Source organism: Camelus dromedarius, chromosome 3 (genome assembly GCF_036321535.1).
Source record: "Camelus dromedarius isolate mCamDro1 chromosome 3, mCamDro1.pat, whole genome shotgun sequence".
In the NCBI taxonomy this organism is placed as follows: Eukaryota; Metazoa; Chordata; class Mammalia; order Artiodactyla; family Camelidae; genus Camelus; species Camelus dromedarius.
The window spans coordinates 99,205,453-99,225,371 of NC_087438.1; positions in this window are offsets into that span (position 1 = coordinate 99,205,453).

Here is a 19,919-nt window from a genome sequence, read left to right on the forward strand (position 1 = left end):
AGCACCGGTGAGTGGGGCCTGGGCAGGAAGCCAGATCATCACTGTGAGATGCTAAGTGAGGCGAGGGCCAGAGATCTCAGCCACCCCGGAGTCCAGGAATTGGGAACCAGGAAATATGGACGCAGTAACAGGCGTCTCCAGGGGACACAAGAAATCATTCTGGGGATAATGTGACCAGCTCTGCTCAGTCATCTCCTCCGCTTCCAGGCTGTTTTTAGCAAAGTAGCTCCACCTGAATTCGTTCTTACCCTTTGGCATAAAGACACCTGCTGGTCAGAGACACTGAGCAAGACAGGACTGGTAATATTAGTGCCTGCACTTCACTGATGAAGAAATTGAGGTCAGAAAGGGTAAGCTATTTCCCCCAGACTACACAGCTTACAATAGATGGATCTGGGGCTGAAAGCCAAGTGTTCAGACTCCAGTGACAGAGCACTCTCTTACCAGCCTCAGCAGCCTCCCCAACCAAGCCATCACTCATCATGACTACATCTCTGGAGCCCACGTCACCATCGCTGCCACCATGCCGCTCAGCTCTGCCTCTTTTAGCAGAGTCACCATCCTGGTCCCCGTAGCAGCAGCCTCTGGACTCACACGCTCATCCTCTTCCAGAAAGGGCAGCCCAGTCTTGGATTCTCATGTCCCATGCAGTCTCCAGAAGGAGGAAACGATAGCCCTGAAGGCTGGAGGAGGTGCCTAGGGAGAGCGGAGCACAGTGACCTGTGGCTGAGGGGCTCTAAGCATTGCCAGGGATCTGACTGGGACTATGGGCACCACCTGGCCATTACCCTCAAAGGATGGCCACGCCCACCAGCTCTCCAGACCCCTTCACAGAACGTTCCACTGAACAGGCAGACAGGCCAGCTCTTGGGCCGGGGTCTCTAGCAGGGCAGCCCCACAGCTTTCTTCACCTACATGTATGCAGTGGCTCTCCAAGACAGATTTACCCTGCCGCCCAGCCTCAGTCCCGTCTGCATGCTTGCTCTTGTTCTGTTCTCTGCCGAGAGCAATCCAGCCACTCCCCGTGATAAAATCCAGCAGACCCACTCTTTTTCTCCCCTGAGAACCTGGAGGGCAGGGGCTGGGGTGAGGGGATCATTTAGCTAAAGGGCCTCCAGTGGATGGCCCCCAGGCTGTCTGTGTTCGCCAAAGCAGATCCTTACACTTTACTTGAAATCGTCCCTAGCTCCAAGAATTGCCTGGATGACCTTTAGAAGGAATCACGGTGGAGTCCTGACTCTGTCACATTCCCTAATAAATCACCTTCCTCGCACTCTCCCCAGAGCTGGCCTCCCACAATGGATGCAGAAGGTGGTCCAGGCAGGGAAAGGGTGCTGACATCAGCCAAGAGCCTACTGTGTGCTAGGCCTGTGCTGGACACTTGATCGACAGGATGCTGTTTGATCCTTGCAACAGCCTGTGAGGCACTGCTTATAATTCCCCTACTTTGCAGTTGAGAAAACAGAAGCTCAGGTAGGTTAAGCGACTTACCCAGGGTCACACAGGAAGAAAATGGCAGAGCTAGGATTTGAACCTGAACGCATCTGACTTGAAAGCTCGTGCTTTTTCCACCCTTGGTGGCTTTCATCTCTGGTTTAGCCCCAGGGAGGGCTCCTTCACAGGAAAAAGGTCTCCACTCCAACTTGGCTGTATATTTTGAAATGAAAAATTCATACACACTTCGAGCCAGCAATCTCTCTTCTAGGAACGAATCCTCAGGAAACACTCAGACGTGCATACGTGCGTACAAGGTGTATTAGGTGTTCACTGCACAAACTGTATTAGATGTTCTTGTTTGCCACAGTTAAAAAAAAATCAGATTCAACTTCAATGTCTATCAATAAGGGAGTGGATAAACAAACAGAATTACCGTGCAACTGTAGAAAGGATGAGGCAGGTCTTAACTGGACTGGCAGAGAAAATTCTCTGAAACAGAGTTAATGGGGGTGGCAGAGGTGGGGAGGAATGACAATACCTTGAATATTGTATATATTTACGCATATGGTATTTTATATGTACATATATTACACATATGTATTTTGTTTATGTAGTTTTTTTCTTAAGGCATCCATTGTTTTCCAGTGAGGGGAAGTGGGAAGGGTGGAGAAGACTAAAGAAAGAACTATCTCCCAGGCACCAGGCACCAGGCACCAGGCACCAGGCACCAGACCCTCCACCCTCTCTGTCTGTCTTTAGGGCCGTGTCCTCCCTCTCACCCTTGAGGAGAGAGTGCAGACATCGGTGTGCCTGGGACAAGGGAAGGGAATTTCTTATCAGCACAGGGCACGGCTTCCTCCTACCACATCCATCCCCACCTGGCACCTCCTGCAAGCATCACAGAGGAGGCCCGAGGTTGATGGCCTCCAGGAGGTCACCTCATTAGGTTACAGTCGATGGGGTTTCAGCACATCTTGCCTGGACAGCAGGGAAAGTTGTGGTCACCCTCCCTGGGCTGCATCTGGTGATGTGTCAGAGCTGTGCAACCTGGACTGTGTATGAGTCAAGCTTGTGACATGGTTCCTCCTTCTGTCTCTCTTGTTTATCACTAAGTTTAGTATCCTGTAAACCAGATGAAATCTGGGGACATTTGATAACGAAGGGGTTGGGGGTGGGGCGATGCTGAGCACATGCGATAAGCAGGGATTGGCTGAATATTTTCATTTGTCTTTAAAGATCTGTCTTGGAATGAGGCTTGCATCATAAGAGCTGTTAGTAGGGACATTCGTTGCTGACTGCCAAGATAAACTCCAACTGACTGTGCCCTCCTCCCTACCGATGTCAACCTATACCCTGTGCAGGCTGGGGGCTCAGGTGAACCTCTGTCATTACACAGATAGTCTATGTAGCAGTAAAAAAGCTTTCACCCACTTCAGATTAACTTACCTGGAGAATCATCTCTGGCTGTGTGTTCTCTCTAATAAATTCTGGTATTCCTGTTTCACTGTTGAATATCAGTTCAGTGATCCAAATGGACAAGCCCTTCCCCTCCTCCCCAAACCCCTGCTTTCCCATCACACTTGGTCCTCATCCCTGAAGTTGTCTTTCTCTCTGTCTCTCTGGGTTGTCCTTTCCCCTTCTGTTTCTCTAAGTTGCCTTAGAGTCTCTTGGATGCAAATCCAACTCAAAACAGCTTAAGCTTTTTTTGCTCACATAACTGAAAAGTCTAAGGTTAGACTTCAGGTGTAGCTGGATCCAGGTACTCAGATGATGTCATCTGGCATCTGTCTCTCTTCAACTCTTGCCTCTGCTTTCCTTTGTGCTAGCTTTACTCTCTGGTAGCCACTCCTCAAGTGTTTTAAGCAGCTCCAGGCTTAAACCTACCAGTGTAACAAACCCAACAGAAAGAAAGCACTCCTTTTCCAATAATTCCTCAAAAGATCCAGTGCTGATCTTACTTAATCAACTTTTACCGAATCTTTTTATAGCCTTCTTTTTGGCTCTACATAGGCAATTTTGATATATCTGAAAAATGTTCATTTTCCAAATACAAATATTGATATTTTCCCTTAAAAAAAAAAGAACTTTTACCAAATCACATGGCCCAGGGATGGAAGGCAGAGATGGGACAGCTCTAGTCACATGCCTACCCTAAGATCTTGGGTAAGGTCAGGTTAAGTCAGCCTTTTCTAAACTACATGGACAGAGGTAGGGAAGGGATGATTCCTTAGGGAAGATCTGAGAGAGCTCAGTAGCAGAAGGAGATGGAGAGTGGGACACAAATCAGTGTGACACTGACTTGGGAGTGGCCTTCACTTCCCCTGGGTCTTAGTTTCCTTTCGTGAAAAACTGGGTATAGTGTCTGGATCTGATTCTCTGCCCTTGGACACCCTCACAGCCTGGCTTCTTTTCATAGCCTTGGGCATGTGACCTGCATGGAAGCAGCTTCCAGATCTTTCTGCATCACCACCATGCTCACCACTCCCTTCCCTGTTTCTGCTCCCTGTGGAGATTCTATGGTGCAGAGCGGGACACGGGGAGAGAAAAGAGAAAGGAAGAGATGGGCTGGGACAGGAAGAGAAGAGAAAAGCAATGGAGGCAGAGGCAGAGGCAGGGAGGGAGGCAGCAGTTCAACAGCAAACTTCCGAGGCTGTGCTGGTGCTGGGCACCTCGGCCCACCTCCCTGCTCCCCACCGCCCATAGCCCCCAGCCTGGAAGGGGTGCGTCGTGGCTTAGCTGTGCCAGCACCCTGGCCGGGCTGGGCTCCAAGCCCCCACTGCTTTGTCAGGGTATCATTATCCCCGCTCTGCAGCCCTCGTCACCTGGAGGTTCTTCCTCCCCCTCTGGCCCACACACTGACGTGCACAGGTGCTTCTGTGCCCGCCTCCTAGATGCCGTCTCCTCCAGACCCTCTCCACTGTTGCACAGTCAGTGCCTTTGCTCCTTGGGGTGCCATCCCTGCCCCAAGCCCATTTTGTCCTCCTCTTGTCTCTCTCTGACTGGGTTCTCTACTCTTGGTCTAGAGAGAGCCAAGGTCTCTGCTCCAGGGAGCCTCCTTGTCCTTCCTGGGTAGACAGAGGTGGAAGAGGCCAGACATCAGAGGAGGCACAACCAGGGTGCTGGGCACATCCGGTCAACTGATCCTCCAGTGAGAACTGAGCACTCACCCAGTGTTCAGTCTGCAGTGCATCCACAGGCTTCTCCACAGCTTCAAGTTGGCTGTTTCCTTACTGGTTATCCCATACTGAGGACCCACTTTCCCTGGGTCCCTTATCTTTGTCTAGGAGATGTACAACTTTCACCTGGGTTTTAGGAGACAGCAAGGGCTGAGATCTGCCTCCAATTCACTGTGTAAACCTTGGATAAGTCTCTTCCCCTCTGGGCTTCTCAGTTGCTCCAGAATGAAGAGGCTGAAACTAGATCAGGGATGTAAATTCTGACACACATGCCACCATTTCTAATCCAGTGCCCATGGCAGACATTGCTAATCAATAAAGGCACTCTTCTCAGGACACACTCCTGGCAGCTGCTATTCATCATTCAGCATTAGCTCGTGACTTGAAACTCCTTTGCCACTCCCAGACTGGTTGATCTCTAAGGGCCCTTCCAACACTGACAGTCAAGGATTCTTTTGGCCTGGTTGAATCAATAACATTTTCCCCATTTCCCATTTCTCCTTCCAGCTCATTCTTTTGATCAGCTCATCCTTCTCTCTCTTCCGTCTTGCCTTCTTTCTAAGTTCCTGCTGCTGAGTCCAGGTAAGCCCTAGATAATGTCTGGGTCTCCAAGGTTCTGTTCACTGTCATTCAACCTCAGTCTCCTTGAAAGTTACATTTTTCCAGGTAGTCACACTTAGACATGTTGGACGATTCTGTGGAATTGGCTTGGGGGAGGGAGGCAGTAATAGAGACACCAGAGACAGTCAGAGGAGGAGCAGAAGTGACATGACCAGAAAAATATTAAGAAAGAGATAACAGAGAAGGCAGATGGGGAGGCTAGACTTCAATTCATGTCTCAAGGCCATACTGGTAGGAATGGGGAAGGGAAGTTTGAATGGAATTTATCCTGGACATCCACGGTCACAGTAGGAGGGAGGATCAGGTAAGGCCTAAAAGCAAAGGACAAAGGGAACATATACATTTGTAGCCCAGCTGACAAAGTGAAAAGGGAGGGGGGATCCTTTGGTGGGGAGGAGCTATCAAGAATTACGATAATGAGATGGTATATCAGTGGGGGCTTTATGAGCATAAAACCACTAGTTATTGATCAGAAGAGTTTGGTACAGGAAGGTGAGTGCTGGCCAGCAGCCAACTAGAGGGTTAAAGCAAAGGCTGACCTGAGTTGTAGGACATGTCTATCCCATCAGAACTGCTTTGGAAGCACTTTTGGAATTTCAGGAACCTTTACCCGAGGGGCGTGCGTACGTGTGGGACATGCACCAGGGCCGCTCAGCCAGGAGCAGAGTGACTGCAAGAAAGTCACTTACCTACAGGACTGGGTTCAAGTCCCAGCTCATTCACTTACTTTGTGAGTGAGACTTCGGCCTCAGTTTTCTCATCTGTGAGATGAGGATGAGTAGCATCTAACTTATAGGTCGTTAAAAATATTAAATGTCTGTAAAGTGCTCAGCACGGTGTCAGGCTTGTGACTGATAATAACCGGTAGCTGGTAAGGCGATCATCCTTTATCATAGCGTTATCACCATGGGTAATGCATCCAAGGGGTCCCATGAGGAACCCCCTAATTCACCCACTGTATATATGCCAGGTGCTGGCCTAAGTGTTTACATATGCTACCAACTTTAATGGCGGGATTCTCCCAGGTCCAGGCACACCATCGAATTCCCATGTGACAGATACATTTTGTCAAAACCCAAAAGGCTGCAGTTCAAAATAACTACTTCCGAGTGGGGATTGTGTGTCCTAGAGGAAGAGCTGGACAGCTCCCCTCGGGCCTCAAGAGGAGGGGCTCATTCTTTTTAAGATGCACAAGCCACGTGAGGGGAATAGCACCAGGGCCAGGGGACAGGCTAAGAAAAGACCCTAAGAGGCTGATAGGAGACAGGGGCAGCTTCTCAAGTCAGTCTTTGTTTCCAGCACTGTCATGCTGTGGGCGGGCCCTGTCTGGGCTGGCAGCCCCACCCAGCCTCCTGCTGAAGGAAATGGGGAGGCCAGCAAGCCCTCTGCAGGAGTCAGCCAGGCCTGTGCACTGGCCATCCGTCCGGATGTCATTTACTAGTGTGACCTGGGGCTCGGGTCAGCTCTGTGAGCAGTCTGTGCCTCAGCTTCCTCACCGAGAAGTTAGGGGTGATAAGAATGGGTTCCTGACAGCATTAAGTGAGAATGACGCATGTGTCATGTAGAGCCTAGGTCTACCACAAAATAAGTGCTTCAAAAATGTTAGCTATTGTTCTTCCAATTAATTATTACTACCGTTCACGAGGTCCCCAAACGTACTAGGATTGAGTAGTTGCACTAATTACAGCCAGGGAGTTCGTAGGGCCGAGTGTGAGGGTGAGTCTTGTCAAAGTCCAGTACGATTCGGTCCCAGTCCTGCCACCCTGTGGAGGCGGCCTGGGTCAGCCAGAGGGGCTGAGTGTCCCTTCGGGGCACTGAGGAGCCCCCCTTTCCCATGGCCATCTGATTGCACAGCGGGGAAAGGCCAGAGGATCTTAGATGATGTGTCCAGGGTCTAGGAGGAGGCAGAGGGATGGGGAACAGGTATCTCTGAGCAGCGTTGCCCAGAGTGGCCATCCTGCCCATTCGTGGGAGACAGAGCAGGGTAGATAGGGCCCAAACCTGTTGGAATTTCCCTGGATTTCGGTCCTGACTCCAGATGTGCAGGGCTGGCCACGGGGGAAGGCCACCCACCACTTCTCCAAGCAATTGCTGAAAAAGTAGGAGGGGAGCAATCGTAGGGGAGGCCATGAGGAGACCCCAGGCCCTCTGTTAGGGACCTTAGCTCAAGAGCCTTCCTGTGCCCATCCTCCACTCCTGCCTGCTTTCCCCTCAGGAGCAGACTGCCTTCCTGTGTTTACCTGGGAGGGTGGGGGCTGCTGCGTCTGGGTATTTCTCTGTACACAGGTCCTTCCTCGTCCCCACCCGACGGATGCCTGGGCTGGACTGTATATTTCCGGAGTTGCCTCCTTGAAATACAGGCTTTTATTTTTAGAAAATTACAAATGCGGGAGCTGGGAGGAAAGGCCTGGGGGCCCAGAGCTGGGGCAGGGGAAGAAACTCAGGGGTCTGACTATGGTGACTCTGGAATGAGAGTGGAGTGAGGCACTAAGTGGAATAACTGAGATGGTGGGAAACATGAGGTGAGGAAGTAGGGGATCCCTCTCCGCCAGCACCCTGAGCAGGGATCAGAGTCTTTGCTTGGTTGGGCTGGGGAGGGCGGGCAGGCAGGCGGGTGGAGGGGGAAGGGTCAAGGGTCACCTCTCCGGCATGTAGCTGGATCCCCAGAGAGGCTGAGGAGCCTGGGAACGAGACTGAGCAAGCCGTTCCCCTCCCCACTCCCTGAGGCCTTGGGACTGGGAGAGCAGCTTCCAGCACAGACAACTCCTCAGTCCCCGGGGCAGGGGACATCTTAACCCTTTTGGTGCTGGTATCAGGGAGAGCAGAGAGTAACACAGATGTGGACACATGTTCTCGTGGGCATGGCCCAAATGCTGCATCCCACACAGCTGTGAGCCTTCCTCATGCGGTCCTGCTTAATCTGCTCACCACACCCATCCCAACCCCAAAGCCCCAGCTGGCCTGAAGCAGCAAGAATTCAACTGATTCTCTTCTCCCAGAGCACAGAGAGAGGGGAAATGGGGGCGCATCCCCCTGGGGATGGTTGGCACAGCACCTAGTCCTTCCCTGGTGGGCGTGAAGGGATATCGGACAGAATTTAGAGCGCCTAAGAATAGGAAGTCCCCATCCTGCAATGACTGGGAGGCCCTGGGCTGGGGGTGAAATCCCCTGAGAGTAGGGAGCCCTGCTTTGCATGCCTGTCTCTGTGTGACCTTGGGGAGTTACTTGACTCTCTGGGGTTCAGATGCAGCCTCTGAAAAACAGGAGGAAATCAGACCAGAGATAATCTGGTGCTGGAAGGGGCAGACCCTTCTCTTGGCCCTTCATTCCCTGGATTCCTCTGACCAACGCAGCCCCACGTCCCCAGACACTGAACTTCAGGGCTTTCCTCTCCACCTGCTCCACGGAGGCAGGAAAACGTTTGCTTCCTCCATCCCGGAATAAGCGTGCCCAGCACCATGCCTTGCAAGACCCTTCCAACAAGCTTGTGACCAGTAAGTAAACAGATGAACCACCCACCCTTGACTTAGGGATGGGGTATCTTTTTCTCTTTCCATTATCTCCTCAAGAGCACTAGACTAGGAGTAAGGAGGACCTGGCCTGGGTTCAAATTCTGTTATTGTCTGCGAGGTTCTTGGCAAGCCACGTCACCCCTCCAAGCCTCAGTTTCTTTTCTCTGCCAAGTAAGGATTAGAAATAAAACATCTACCTTGTGGACTTGTCAGGATACATCCAAAGAGCCTTTGTCAGTTCTAAAGCAAAAGGATTATATACAAAAAACAAGAAGTATTACTATCAGTTACATTATTGTTAATCCTAGACGCATCGGGGTAGTATAAAGTGTGGTGGTTTAGAGTCTGAGGAGTCTTGATAGTCGTGTGACTTTGGTCAAGTTTCTTAACCTCTCTAAGCCTCAATTTTCTTATCTGCAAAATGGGGATTCTAATGGTACCCACAGCAAAGGGCTGTTGTGGGTGTAAAGGAGAGAGTACACATAAGCGGTCTGAATGGTCTGTGCAGTGCCTGGTGAGTAGCAAACTCCACAAACAGTGACTCCTGTTATTTTCACCGCCCCTCCCCCGCCACCACCTGGAGGAAGTGGTGGTCTCACCCATACCCTTCTTGCCTGATGCAGACATTCCTAGCCTCATTTGGATGAATATGTATCCTGCAGAAGCTGCCCTCCCTGTCGCCGCTCTTAGAGGAGGCAGAGCAGGAGTGAGTGCTGCTGAGGGGAAGCCAGAGGAGAAGGCGCTGCAAAGGGCTGTGTGGCAGCCAGGGGCCAGGGGCCGGGGGAGGGGGGGGTGGGGGTCAGAGGTTGTCCCCACACCCCCACCAGCCTCCTGGGATTGAGGCCACTCCGCCTGCCAGGCTGGGCCTCATCGATGTTGGGAGCTGCTTATCAGGTTAGCGTGGAGCCGCTGTCTCTGGCTGTCTCTGCATATTACCGGACCCATCCGTCCCGCTCTCCTGCGCGCCCTGCCTGCCCCCAGCTCTGCCTGCCCCCAGCTCTGCCTGCGCTAACTAGCTAATTGGATCTTGGCTAACCTGGTTATGGGCCGAGTCAGCCCAGCTCCTCTGCCTCCAGAAACGCAGGTGGGGGCAGGGCAGCGCGGCTGTGCGCGCGCGCGCGCGTGTGTGTGTGTGTGTATGTGTGTGTGAGTGAGTGAGTGTGTCTGTGTGAAGGTGTCTGTTGGAGCCCTTGTTCCAATTCTCCCGGGGCCCCCTGGACTCACCAAGACTGGATTTTGGCTCCTGGGGTGAGCCCAGAGTACGCCAACCCGCCATGAGTGGTTGAGTTTGGTTATTCCAAACTCAGCTCTAACTCACTACCTAATCTAGATGACTTCGGACAGCTGAGCCTCAACTTCCTCCTCCGTGAAGGGTATTACAGAATAATAAAATGTGCCTCCTTGGGTGGCTTGAAGACGCATTCCAGTGCCTGGCATTTAGCAGGCACTCTGGGAATGAGAACTGCGATCTCTGATTGCCACCGTCATCGTTAGGCGTGCTGGGTTGCTGGGGTGGGGGTGGGAGGGAGATAGAGACGGGGGCGGGAGAGGCTTTCATTCACAGTTCCTTGCAGGTGTTTCCTTTGCGGCACGGCTCCAATCTCCTCAATTGTTCCTTATGCAAATGTTATGCTAATGACCACGTCAGCGCGCCCCAGAGCGAGCCGGGTTCTGGGAAGGTGAAGGGTGGGCTGATTCTCCAGGTGTCACTTCGGCTGGTCTGTCCCCGTCCCCTTCCTCCCCTAAAGAGGAACAAGTGCTGGTCCCCTGACAACACCGGTCCTCACGGCAGAGCGAGCGAGCGAGACACCCCCCAACCCTGATTGAGAGAGAAACAAAGAAAGGCCCCAGTCTTGGTAGGAGATGGACAGCCTCATCATCGCCATAATCACCAACATCAAAAACGCCTTTGGAAACGTCAGATTCTTCCCCGCCCTGCTTAGGCTACTCTACAATTATAGAGGCGAAGCCCCTGGCTCTGGGGAGCCGGGGAGGAGTCGGAGGAGGGAGAGAGGGAGAGAGGGAGAGCTCGGGTTTGCTATAAAGGCCAGGGGCCGCTCTCTCTTTGTCCTTGTGGGCAGGGGGGGCCTTGCTCGGGCCTCCCCCAGCACCTCAGCTCCTGGCAGAGGCCAGGCTCGCAAGAAGTAGGGAGGCCAAGGTGAGGAAAGTGACCCTGAGTCTGCCACCGCGGTTCTGTCCTGCTCCGCTTTCACTTTCTTACCAGTGTGACTTCACCTCTTTGTCCCGTTTCCTCAGCTACTAAATGGGCATGACAACTCCTGCTTCTCTGGGGTCCCCTGAGAATTAAATGAGATGCTGTAGGCCTCACCCAAAGATGATCACAGCTGGCAATGAGAGTGATAGCAAAGGCAAAACGCACGCCCACCCCTGCTCCGGGGCCCTCAAGAGGATGGTCAGATGAAACTGGTCCCATTCTGCACCTGGCAATGTGAGGTAGGGTCTCCATTGAACATTGAACCTACCCTCCGGGTTAATGTTTAACAAGACTGGCAGTTGACCCTCAGCCTTCTGATGCAGTCCTCTGTTAGAAAAGAGGTGGAAGGGGATGTGCGGAGACACTGTGGGCCCAAGTACAGCCGCGGGGAGGGGTGCTGAGGAGGCCACTGTGAAACTAGCTCCTTCCTCATGGGGAACCCCCTGTGGACGGACACTGCCATTGTTTTGTTGAGATGTCAGGCCTGTAGGCAGCTCGATGGTGACCCCTCCAGCCCCCCAGCACTCAGAGCCTCCTCCAGGGCAGACCTGGGCCTTGAGACATAGCAGGTGCTCAATACATACCAACTGGATGGACTGGGGAGACCGCCCCAGCACACTGCCAAATAAATAACAAATTGTGCAAGCTGGCTGCTCTAATTAGACCAAGGAAGACAGTCAGTTATTCATATCGCACACGCAGCAAGGCTGACAGTCACTGAGGGTGGCTATAATGAAGAAAGAGTCACCTCCTGTGCCCTCAGGGCCTCCCCTCCCTGGTGGCCTTCTGAAGAGGACTGAACGGCACCCAGTGCCCCGGCTGCTTCAGGATCCCCCTGCCTTCATGGTGGCGCCCTAGATGGACTCTGTCTGGGAGCCCTGCCATTAGGGCCCCTGCCCCTCCCATTCCTGCCTCCCTCCTGGAACCCCCACAGCCTTCTTTCTGCACCTCCGTCTGTTATGATGCCTATCAGGACAGAGCCCAATTAGAGTTTTTTATACCTAAGCCTTATCTCCTCCATGGGATTCTAAACTCCCCAGGGCAGGATTTATCTGGTGTCCATTGCTGCATCCCCAGTGGCGGAAGCCAGCCCCTGGCCTGGAAGGGATGCTTCATAAATCTGTGTTGAAATGGAAAATTAGGGTGTGGAGGAGAAGGGAGAGAGAGGAGAGAGGAGAAGAAGGGAAGAAGAGAAGGAGCCAGAAAGAGGGGACAGCGAGGCAGCCATGTTGTTCTCTGATTGGGGGCCACAGCTCAGCCCCTTTGGTGTTCATAGTCTACTTGGAAAGAGAAGGGGCCACACAAAGAACCTGGCCCGCTGTCCTGCCCTGCTGCTGGGCTCCTGCATCCACGACCCAGACCTCCTCTCTCTGCCCTGTCAGTCCAGGCTCCCCTCACTCCCCGGCTCCCCTTGGCAACCACCTCTAGGAGATGCTCCTGGGTGTCATCCAGGGGGTGGGGGCCGGACGGGAACCATGCCAAGCCAGGGAGCATGGCCAGGGAGGAGTCGGCGAGGCAGATGCCGCCCCTCTCCTGCTGCCTTGATTAGAGAAATTGAGATGTTAATAATATTCCGAGATGCAAGGTGCTAATTAAAGTTAATTACTGTTTCCTTGTGAAGTAACCTCTCCTCATGTTTACCAGGAGCAGGGCTGCCAGCCGCTCCCCTGGCTCGTGCCAATCACGATGCCCGCTGCTCAGTGTCCCCACACCCTCACAGGTGCCCTCGGCTGCCCAGCCCAGCCCAGCCCAGGCAGGCACCACGATCGGAAGTTCCCAGGCCCTGACTTTTGGCAGGGGACAGACCAGCCCTGCCGAGGAGCAGTGGGGCACATGGGCAGGAGTTTCCCAGGGGGCCTGGGGACAGGACAAGTGGCCTTAGGGGCTGGTAACTGGGTCCTCTGCCTCCTCCCCTCCTGCAGAATCTTGCTCTGTCTCTTTCCAGCTCCTGGACCTGGAAAAAGTTACTTCACGTCTTAGAATCTCGGTTTTCGTATCTGTAAATGGGGCTAATAATTCCTACCATGTACAGTTGTTGTGAGGATCAAATGAGACACTGCCTGTAAAATGCTCCCCACAATCACAGAGCTGGGATTTAATAAGCTCTCAATTAAGGTTAACTGTGATTGCTATTGTCCTTGTTAGTAACCATCTCCCTCTGCAATCCCTCTCCTGTGTGGTCTGACTGCAGGACTGGGAGTGGGCGAGTTGAGTAGACTTTTGTCCTCTACACATACTGGGACACCACTCCAGGCACACTGCACACATTCCCCACAACAACACACTTGGCAAGCAGCCCTCACCTTGTGGAGGGCCTCCCCCTCCCTGGCCCCCAACCAACATCCTCTTCTCATGGCCCTATCCCTGGTCTCAGCCTCACCCAGGGGAAGAGGAAGCTAACAGGGCTGTCTTGGGGAGAATGGGGCAGGTAGAGTTCTGCAAAGCCCAGAGAGAGAGAGAGAGTATGTGTGTGTGTGTCTCCACTCCTATGTTCCAGGATTCACAGGGCTTTGGGGGAGAGGCCACCCTCTTGGGATGCAAGTCAGGTTGCCATGACAACCACTGCAGGTGCACACCTCCAACCTCCTCTGCTTCCCCCTCCACAGCCACTCTGACCAATTCTGGGGGAGACACCATCTGTCTGATGGGAGTCTCCCCATCCCCACCCCAGGCTACCACCCCTGTCCCTTGCCCTGGGCCCAGGAGAGGATCCAGAGACAAGGAAGAGCCCGGGGAAAGGATTCCTCCTTCAAGCCCAGCTTCCTCTGGGGGCTTAGTGCTAACGAGTTAATATTGCTGTCACCTTTGATTTGGGCGGATGGAGGCTTCTGAAGCTCAAGTAATCAGTCAGGACCCCCTGCTGGCTTTGTGCACCTCCCTTCCACCCTAGGAAGATCCCTGGCTCTTTCTCTGAAGGCGGCACTGGCCAGCCCAGCCTGGGGCATTTCCTGTTTATGGGCTTAGAAGGGCAAAGGGAGGGGAACTCAGGCTGGGCATCTGACCCAGATTTGGGGGTGCGGGTGAGTTGGGAGGACACTAATGGCACCAGCAAGCCCTGGGAAACCCCCATAGCTCAGCTGTTTCTGGTGGATCTCTGTGTTTTACCCACTCTGGCCCCAAACCCAAATTCTAAGCATAGCCTTGCCGAGGATAGACCCTGTCCTTGACTTTCTATTTTAAGCTTGATCTCCTTCTGCCCAAAGCCCCTGCCTCTAGTCCCTCTGGAGGTCTGGATGCCTTCCCCCAAAGCGCATGCCTCATGCCATCTACCCCCATCCCAGCTCCCTCCTCACATCCCCCTCTTCCCCAATCATCCTCTCATCCTCATCCCACCCACTCCCCCCAATTTCCACAACTCCGTCCCTGTATCCGCTACAGCCCATCCCACCTACATCCCTGCTCACCTGTGGCCGCCCTCCCTCTGCTTCCCTTCTCTTGGTCTGGCTGCAGAATCCCCAAGCAGATCTATTCCCATTCATTCATTCATTCAGCGAAAATTTTTGAGGACTGGTAAATAAGTTAAATAAGATTCTTGCCTCTTGCAAGCTTTTATTCTAGTGGGAAGAGACAGAAATTGAACAAGTAAACAAATAAATGAAATAATGATAGATTGGCTAAGGTCAAGGAAAAGGATAAAGGGAGGCTTGTGACAGAGATCACAAGGGCACCTTCTAATCCCCCACTCAGATATGGGTCAGGAAACCTGGAGGCAGAGATTTGGCAGAGGCCGTCCCGCAGCTCATCTGTAAGCAGTAGACATGGAAGCTACCAGACCCTGCTGCTCTCCGCCCATTCCCCACCTGCTCTGATAGATACCTTGCTTTGCAGTCAACCATGACAGACAGAGACATAAAATCAGGGAGACCTCCTCCCTGCCACCCCACCCGTGCCCCCAACCCACCAGCTTTTTCCAACTCTGTGGCTCTCCCGATAATGCTGAGATGAGAGGCAAAAGCATCACCAGTCCTGGGGCATCTAGAGAGGGAAACCCAGCAGACAGCCAAGAAAAACGTGACCATGTCAAAATACAGCCTCCAATCTGAACACACTACGACAACGGTAAGAAATAAGATGTGCACCAGGCTGAGGGGTTTTGGAGGGCTCATGGCCAGGAAAGGGTCTGCTGTGGGCAGTCTTCTGTGGGTACAGAGGCCACCGAGCATGTGGCACAGCTCCAAGCCACGTGGAGTCCAAAGCACATTCACGAACACAGCTTGGGGACTCTGTTCTTCCCCGCGCTGCAGCCCCATGAAATATTCAGGTTTCTGGACGCTGCTCATCCCTTCTTGTCCCTCTCAGCAAGTGCGCTTTCCCTACATCATTTATGGCTGTCCCCTTTCCTCCTCTTTGAGGCTTGCAGAGGAGGGAAAACCAGTCCCCAGACTGGAGGAGGGTATGTCCTGACCGCTCCCCCCACCACCCCAGGCCAGGGGCAGGATCCAAGCATAACCTCCCACTCCGTACTCCCCCCAACCCTGACAGGGACACCCACCCTTCGAGAGGAGACTTGGGATGAGGCAACAGTAGCGAGTCTCAGAACTGAGAGGTAATTTGGGGGCCACAAGAATGGGGCAGCTGAACAAGAAGAAGAAGACGCACGCGTCCTGGTTCCTGCAGACCCCTGCGGAAAGGAAAGGAGCCGAGGACGGATGATAAAAGCTGCCTTCATTGAGTGCTTACAAGCTACTACATTAAGCAGTTCACATGCATTATCCTCTTAAATCCACACTACAAATTTAGGATTTATTATCCCCATCTCATAACTAGAGAAACTGATGTTCAGAGAGGTTAAGTTACTTGCCCAAGGCAATCCACACAGTTCTGCTCCACACACTCCAGAGAGGTGAAGAGGCTTGGTTAGGGGTGAGAAGTGGGAATAGAGAGGGGTGTGTGTGTGTGTGTGTGTGTGTGTCTGTGTCTGTGTGTGTCTGTGTGTGTGTAGGGGGATCCATGCCAGGGCAGTGTCTGCCCCGGTCCCTCTTACTCCCCAAAGATGAGGCTGCTCTCAATATAATCCCCTCCCCCTGCCTCTCCTCCACTCCAAAGTGGCTCAGCCTACAATGGCCTACAACAATGTACGCAAACATTGTTGGCCAGAGATTGGAAGACGCTGAGGAGGGAGGAAAGGAAGGCGAGGAGACAGAGATGGAGAGCAGGAGAGAGAGTGAGAGAGAGCTAGACTGAAACAGAGGCACCGAGACACTGAGCAGAAAACAGGTGCCTGTGAGGGAGAGCGAATGACAGCTGGGTGGGGGTATCAGAGTGACCCACAGCCCTGACTGTTACAGCTCAGCCCATCCACTGGATGGTGACAGAATGGATGGAAGGTGACAGAAGGAACTCCCCCTCCCCACCCCCACCTAGCTCCCTCTCCACCCATCCTTCCCCCTTCCTCTCCTTCCCCTCCCCCAATGTCTTCTCTGGAACAATTCTAATTAGACTAAGTGACTAAGAGGTGGTTTCAGCCTGAACAGCCAATTAGGCCGAGAAGAAAGGAAAGTAGCTCCCCCAGGTCTCCCATCCCTACCCACCCCCCTCATCTGCCTTTTACCCCAAAATCCAGTATTCTTAGCCCATGACTCCAGACTCACTCAACTTCCCATGGTCATGCTCCTCCCTCACTGCCCCCTGGGCCCCCATTACCTGCGTCCAGACAGCCCTCAGCCCACTGCTTCTTGCCTACCGTGAGCCCCTCCATCCTTGGGCCCTGAGCCTATTCAAGTCTTCCTGGCAGGGGGTGCAAGGAAAGAGAGGGGGTCTCCTTGGGAGGCTATCTTTCTGAGTGTCTTTATTTCTGATGTTGCTTCTCTCTCTCTCTTTCCTCTTCCTCTGGCACTTATTTCTAACATCCATGGACCAGGCCTACTGGTTGCCATGGAGACACAACGTGCAGCTGGATGGTGAGCGTGTGAGAGGAGCTGTGTGCGCTCTGCAGCACGGGTGGCTGTGAGTGAAACGTAGCTGTGTGCGAGGAAGCTTTCCTCAAGGTCTGCCTGAAGGGAGACCTCAGCCGATGGGGAGACTCCAGAGGGCCCCAGTGACCCTCAACCACAAGGCCCCTGCTGGTCAGACACCAATTTATGTTCAATCCAGGGTCTTGATCGGCAGATTCTGGAGGGCCCCCCCCCCCGCCCTCCCTGTCCAAGGAGAGGACTGGAAACCCCAGGAAAGGAACCCAGAGTGGGCAGAGACCTTTCCTGTATAGAACAGCTGGAGTGAAGATTAAGTGGTGCAGATGGGCAGGCTGGTAAGAGGCCAGTACCTTCCCCCAACACACTCCAGGGGGTGGGGGTGGGGACGTTGGCCTAGCAAGCCTGAAATCCCCTTCCAGTTCTATTTAATTCACCCGATATTTATCAAGGTCAGGAGGAATGAGAGACCTAGGTTCCTGCCCTCAGAAAGCTTAGCGTCTTAGAGGAATCAGGCTAATCTCTTTAGGGTCTCCCATCTCAGGAGGTTGGCAGCTGCAATTTTCTGTACCTGGAATACTCTGTTCCGAGTTCTAAATCTTCAGGTTCCCTTAGACAAGCTTCCTGGGCCACACTGAGTAAGGCAGCCCCTTCCTCTCCCCTACGTCCAGTTATCCTCCTTCATGTCCCACTGTTTGTTTCCTTCACAGCTCTTTAACACAATCTATAATTATCTCATTTGTTTGTTTGTTTATTGTCTGTCTTCTCCACTGGAATGTAAGTTCTAAGAGACAGTAGGGACCATCCATGCCTGTCTAATTCAGTGCTGTAATGCCAGCAGCTGGAAGAGAGGCTACCCCATAGCAGGTGTTAAATACATGTTAAATTAAAGAGTGGACACATGATTTCCTTGAAGCGCCACAGTAATCCTCCAGGATGGTAAGCATTATTATCCCCATTTTACAGATGAAGAAACCAAGGCTCAGTCACCTGCCCAAGCTCATACCACTGGGCAGTAGTACAGACAGATTTCTAATGTAAGTCTCTCTGACTCCAGGTGTGATGGAAAGACAGACATGGGGACTGAATTTCCTCACCTACACTGCACCTGATTCCTCTGATTCCTCTTCCTGTCTATCTTGTGGGTGTGTGCCTCCACTCCCTACCCAGGCATCTCCTGGGCAGAGAAGGGAGGGGGACAGTTAGAATCTGTAAGGAAGGTATTATCTGACCTTTTCTTTCAGAGGCTTAGAATCCCTCAGTGGCTCCCTCTTGCCCCCCACTTAGGTTGACCAGCAGGCCCTTCTAGCTGTGGTCCTTGCCTCCCTCTCCAACTTCTCTTGCCCTACTGAACTACCTCACCTTCCCTTTCTGCTCCTCCAGGGCTTTGCTCCGTCAGCCTGGGATGCTGACCCCTTCCTCAGTGGGCTCTTCCCCCATCTGCCTTTTAAAACTAAGCTCTGGCACCACCTTTTCCAGGAAGCCTACTGGACAGTGCTGGAGGAGATGCCTTCTTTGGTTCTCCAGCCTGAATTTATGGCTCAGGGCAGGGCTGAACACATGATGTGGTTATTGTTTACCTGTCTGCCTCTCCCAAAGAGACTGTGTGTCATTCTCAAGAGTGTCCCAGTACCTGTGCTGGGCAGGCACGAGGGAGGGGCTCAGGAAATATTTGTAGAATGAATGAACCAATGAGGGACACTACTTTAGTGCCCAAGTTCCTTGACCCCTTACATCTTTTCCAGGGTTTGGCCTCAACAAAAGGAGCTCCTAACCACCCCCCACCCCCCACTCCCGCCACTGGTCTGGCCAAGTCAGGGGTGGAGATGAGGTGGGGCCCTCCTGCTGACTCAGTGCCTCCTGGGATTAGGAGATGAGGCTTCAAGGTTAGGGGCGGTCACCCTGGCCACTGGTAGAGGGAGGGCTGGGGATTCTGTGACTGGAGGACTGGTGCGGGGCACAGGGTTGCACACGAGCTGAGGCGCTGAACCAACGCCTTGCGGATTCAGAGGCTTCCAGAGGGGCCTTTGCCCATCCTTTCCAGCTGCCCACCTTCCACCCCAACGCCAGGGCGTGACTGATCCAGACCTGATCTTCACCCTGACCTCCCTTACCCCTCCATCCCCGCCCGCACAGCAGATCCAACCACTTGTCTCCGTAGTAGCGAGGGGACCGCGGGTGCGTCCAGGCGCTGCGAAGCCCCGCGTATGGGAATGGAAGAAGGGGCCCCCGCGACCCCCGCCGTACTCGCGGTCGATCCGGGTTTACAAGGAGGCTCATCCAGGATTAGTCCCTGCGCTCGGCTAATCCCAGCAGCTGAACCGACCCCGGGGTCCGGGAGCCAGGCCCACGCTGCGCTGGCGGGGGGAGGGGGCACGCGGGCCGAGCGGAAGCGCACGAGGGGTGCTGGGGGAGGGGCGCCCTGGGAGGCGGGGCGGGGAAACCGGCTGATCCGGTCTCTGTTCTACGACCTCTCCGGAGCCGGTGTTTACCCGGGAGCCGGACGGAGGAGGCAGGGGCCGTTGGGGCCCGGAAGCTGGGGGAGGGGAGTGCAGTAGGAGACTGGGGCCGAGACCTTTTCGTGTCTCCTTACATCGACTTCTAACCCTCGTTCCTGAGCGTGGGAGGGAGCAACAGACAGACCGATGTCTCTCGCCCTTCTCCCATCCAGTTCCGCAATTCAAACTCGTTGCTAAATGAGGGGGAGCAGGAATGGATACATGCCCCATGGAAGAAGGCAGCACAGCGTAACCCTCGGCAGCGCTGCGCCCCCCTCGCCAGCCCAATCCCTAGCTTGCACTTTCAGCTCCAGTGGGAATGGGGTTGTGTGGAGCTGATGGGGCCCAGCGGATGGGGTGGCGAGCACTTTGAGGTGTGCAAAGTAGATGTCTGCCCGCAGTCTGCGTCCTCTTGCCCCATCCCTGCCTGGCACCGCTTAATCCCAGTGTAGGTCTCGGTCCCCCTTCTCTCGTCCGCGTTCCTCCGCCCCCTCCAAGGTCTCTACCCCAGGCTTAGCCCCCACACGCCCCGGGACGCAGGCCCGAGGGCC